Source organism: Nothoprocta perdicaria, unplaced genomic scaffold, assembly GCF_003342845.1.
Source record: "Nothoprocta perdicaria isolate Ctin4 unplaced genomic scaffold, notPer1 scaffold_18, whole genome shotgun sequence".
Lineage (NCBI taxonomy): Eukaryota > Metazoa > Chordata > Aves > Tinamiformes > Tinamidae > Nothoprocta > Nothoprocta perdicaria.
In genome coordinates, this window is record NW_020454982.1 from 439,991 (window position 1) to 444,485 (window position 4,495).

A 4,495-nucleotide genomic window follows, 5' to 3' on the forward strand; every position below is an offset into this window, starting at 1 on the left:
TCTGCCCTGCAGGCGTTTGCAAAGCCCTGAGCAAGAATTCGCTTTTTTTCCTCCTCTTCTCCCTTCCCTCTGTTATTTAGAGACGGGATTATTGCCTTTCTTCTCATAACAGCCTCGGCAGTTTCATTTAAAGGCTTTTTCCCCCCTCACACACACACATCCACACGCACACACACCAAATAAACAGAAAGAAGCAGCAAAAACAAGAAAAAGAAAACGAGGGAGCGAGAGAGGGGAGAGGGAGCGAGAAGCTTTAAAAATAATAATAATCACAGCAGGATCTGAGGAGCAAAGATAGTAATAAAAGCCCAAAGCGAGCCCATCACCAGGCAGCCCCGCCGAGCCCGAAGCGCGGGGCTCGCAGCTGGCTCCTGCGCGCAAGGTAAGCAAGCGGCGCAAGCGGCGCGCTCCATCCGCGGCCCGGCGCGGCGCTGCATCCCGGGCGCGCCTTTTTTCTTCCTTTTTTTTTTTTTTTTTTTTTTTTTTTGGAAAGTGCCTCTTCTGGAAACTCGCTCGGCTCCGGAGCGGAGGCAGCGGCGGCCGAGGGGGGTTTTGTTAAAGCTACAGGAGCCGCTTGCAGCCGCCGCCGTGCGCGCGCGCGCGCGTGTGCACGCGGTGTGTGTGTGTGTGTGTGTGCGCACAGTGCGCGCGTCTATGTTGTGTTTTGCTCCGCGCCAGCATGGGCAGCGCCGGCGGAGCCCCGCGGCCCGCGCTGCCCGCGCTCCCTCCGCGCCCGCGGCTCTGAGGACGGCGGCGGCTGCGCGCTCGCTCGCAGGGTACGCGCGCGCGGGCGGGCGGGGAGGCTGCGCGGCACAAAGGGGCGGCGGGCGGCAAAGGGCGAGGCGCGCAGCGCTGCGCGGGCGGGCGCGCAGGGAAAGTGGCGGCGCGGGGCGCCGCGGCGGCCGCGCGGGCGGCAGTTCCCGCCGCGGGCTGCGCGGTGCCTGCGCGGTGCCTGCGCCGCGGGCTGCGCCGCACCAGCGGGAGCAGGGCGCTTTTTTTTCTTTATAATTTATTTTTCTTTTTGCATTCATCTAAGACATCTCCTTTCTTGTTATGTGAGAATAAGTAAAGGACGCCATGTTGTGCCTTTTTTTTTTTTTTTTCTTTTTCCTGTGGTTGATTTTTTACCTTTGGGCACCCGGCGTGTTCCAAAGGAAAAGGCAGAAGTTCGGTGACCGGGGTGCGTCGCTCACTGGTGATTTCTCTGACCATCAGCAGGGGAAGGCGTTTGCATGACGTGAAACTTGCACTAAATAGACTGGGGACCGCCAGAGACAGGCGGGCTGGGGGAAGAGAAAAGAGAAAGCCTTTTCGCTTCCTTTCTTTTTTTCTTTTTTTTTTTCTTTTTATGTTTTTGTTAGCCTTGGCTCCCCAGCGAGCAACCCCCCTCTTCTGTAAAAGTTTTGGGCACCATCTTCCCTGTCAGTGGGTGCCGTGCTTGGCGAGCCAGCGCGGAGGTGTGTGTGTGTGTGCAAATGTTTATGGACTTTGAATTTTGGAGCCATCTGGCCAGAGGTTTCGAGTAACCCAGTCCCTTCTTTGTCTCTAGGCTGGGATCACGGCATAAACTATTGTCTGCAAGTGGCTTAGGAGGCAGACTCGGTGCGCACAGTGCGGGTGTATGGAGACAAAGGTAATTGGGAGCGGGGAGCCGAGCCCCTGCGGCTGTGGGTGCCCCGCGGTGGCGGCAGCGCCCGCCGCGCTCCGGGGCCTGGCTGCTGCCCAGCAGCGCCGGGGATGGGCAGGTCAAGGGGCCGCAGTGGGTGACTTTGCTCCCAGGGCTGCCATAGAGCTGCTGTTAAAGAAATAAAGGGCTCTGGGGAGGGGAAAAGGGGAAGGAAAAAAAAAAAAAAAAAAAAAAAAAAAAGCTTCAACGAGAATCCAATAAAGGAACCAGTCAGGGAACAGATGCTGGTGCTGCTCTCCTGGCAGACGGGGCTGCGGTCCCGCCGCTCGCTGGACGTGGTGCCCGTGGGAGCCACCGCGCCGGCTGCACGCGGGCCCGAGCTGCCCCTTCCGCTCCCGCGGGAGGGAGAGCTGCTTCCCGGCAGGTCCTTAAACCTGCAGTTTTCATTTCATGTCTTAAATGTGCATGAAGGAATTAAACTGCACGAGTGAATAACAGCATTAGTTTCAATTAATTTTTATCCTGGCAACAATAAACTTTAGAAACAAAGCGCTTTTACATCCTTAATTAGTCTTGCCTCCCATCTGTAGTCTTTTAAGTGCCTGTTCCTTGATTTAACTTTGTCCCTCCTTCAGAGCTGCCTCCTTTTTCATTCTCTCCCCTTTTCTCTCCTTACCCTTCCAGACTGCTGCTTGTTTCTTCCCTGCAACCTTTCACCTCCCTTGTCCCTATCTGTCTGCTCGGCTCGGTGCAGTTTATTTCTGCTGTATTTTCCCAACATCAACAGCAGTATTGGTTACCATGGCCCCGAGCTATGTGCAGAGGTGGGAAAGCTTCATCCGCCCAAAAGTTCTTACACTTTTGAAGTCTTTCTTTTAGTAGGATCTGAAATGTATCATCTAGAGTGTGTATTAAATGAACAGTATTCCTGAAGGCTTTAGAGCAAGAAAGGCAACACCCTGGAAAATTCTGCAGTCTTTCAGCATTCTCTGCCCCAGGGTTATAGCCCTGGGCACGGAGCTGAATGGAGCTCTTACAACTGCCTTCTGTTTACCTTTTATGGTTAAAATAACAGCTTAGCAAAGAAGCAACTTCATGGAGAAACGATTCAGTGAAATCATCTCAAGCTGTAGCAGCATAGCTAGTTTAATCACCCCTAGAGAGCTGAACAACTGTGAGCACAATGGGACACAAAATCATTTTGTGTGTAAATGAGCATGGCATTGTGATTATTTCACTTTGCATGGGCAAATAGTTTTTACAAGCAGTACTTATGCAGTTAGCTTAGAAAGGCAGAAAAAGATAAGCTGGCTCTGGAAGATCTTGGCGTGTAATGTTTGAAAAACTAAATATTCAGATAATTTGGGAATCAGCCTCTATTGATTTTGCCTTTAGCAGGTTCCTGTGTTACTTATTAGAGCAGGGTTATTGCTCGTGCCACTAGTTGGGATGCTGTATCCTGTTGTAGGCAGCTAAAGAGGAGGCAGTGCTATTTTACATGGTTTCATAAATGAAGTTTGGTAGTGCTTTTGCAATATTTACCCGTAAGGTTTTAATTTTCACATCAGTATTAGAAAATATGTCCATAAAGACTTTCTCTGGGTAAATACATTGAGCATTTTGCTTTGTGCATAAAATAAGTACATTACTTGATGTGATGAATTTTATCAGTGTTTTACATTAAAAAGAGTAGAGAGCCATTAGAAATAGGGTTGAGGCACCTTAAGAAATACAGATTTTGGGGGWGGGTGGGAGGAGAAATAGAATTGTTTTCAGTGGCCAGTATGTAGTGTGTAACAATTACACCCTTTCATAATTGAGTCATACAAAAATGATTGAACTGCATAACTTTAGTAAACACATTGGGTTCTATTTTTTTAATACAAATCCTYTCTATGCAAGGAAAAAGCATGTGTTTTAATTCCTCTTCGCCCTAGCCCCCCAAAAACCAGTAGCATCCTTAGTAAGTATGAAAAGCCATAGAAGTTTGAGAACTGTTTTAGCTTTTCAGTGATTTTCTATAATTAAGTGTTTTTTTCAACACATGCTGTAGCTGAGAGAAACCAAAAGCAGAGAATTGTTCAAAAGGTCCCTCCAGTGAATAGTATAAATTAAATATCTAGTGTGTGAGTAGGGCCTCTCTGAGCATCTCAGACACTTTACAGATCAAGAAATTTACTGGTATACTAACATTAAACAAAATCCTAAGATAGCAGCTATGCTTAAATATGCACAAATAGATTGAAGATCACTTGATCTTTAGCTATCTGTGCATATTTTAAAATTGAAGCCTGCATTTCCAGACAAATGGCCAAATGTAAGACTCATTTACAGAGGGCTCCGCGTCCTTTGATTTCATTTAGGAATGGTAACAAGGGGTGCAGATGAGTCTTAATTAGGCACTTGTTTTGTGAAACTGCACGAGACATGTAGCTAAGGCAGCCCTGTGCCGCGCAGGGTCTGCACCTTTATCATTAGCAATAATAGTTAGGGTCTGAACAAAGACAGGGTTGACATTCAGCCCGTGTCTTCTGACCCCTTCCTTTAAGTGGAGGCATAGAGAGGGAGCATGAGTTTACACTGCTCTCTGGTAAGATAAAAGCATCTTTGTCTCTGTTGCTAGACAGATGAGGCACCCTGAGCTTAGTAAACACGGTGCTCAGATCCTGTAGGTACTTACATGCTAAGTTGTTTCTGAAAGTTAGCTCTTTTATTTATGGCATATAGCATATTTGCTAAAGCTTGCCCACAACAGGCTCTTGTGGGAAACAAGAAAGCAGCATCTTAGGCATGAAAGGACTCACTCCCTTTCCTTGAAGGTGGTGCTGCAGCGAGAACGCTGGTGCCAGTTTCCCAGCGCCTGCCACA

The 4,495-nt window shown here is 48.7% G+C and overlaps 1 long non-coding RNA gene across 1 annotated transcript; it reads left to right on the plus strand.

Annotated features, from left to right (window-relative positions):
* The first annotated feature begins 269 nt into the window (after positions 1-269).
* Positions 270-1,603, plus strand: LOC112945034. Its single transcript, XR_003248925.1, has 2 exons — positions 270-382; positions 1,550-1,603. It is a non-coding gene; the product is annotated as an uncharacterized LOC112945034 (long non-coding RNA).
* The last annotated feature ends 2,892 nt before the right edge of the window (positions 1,604-4,495 follow it).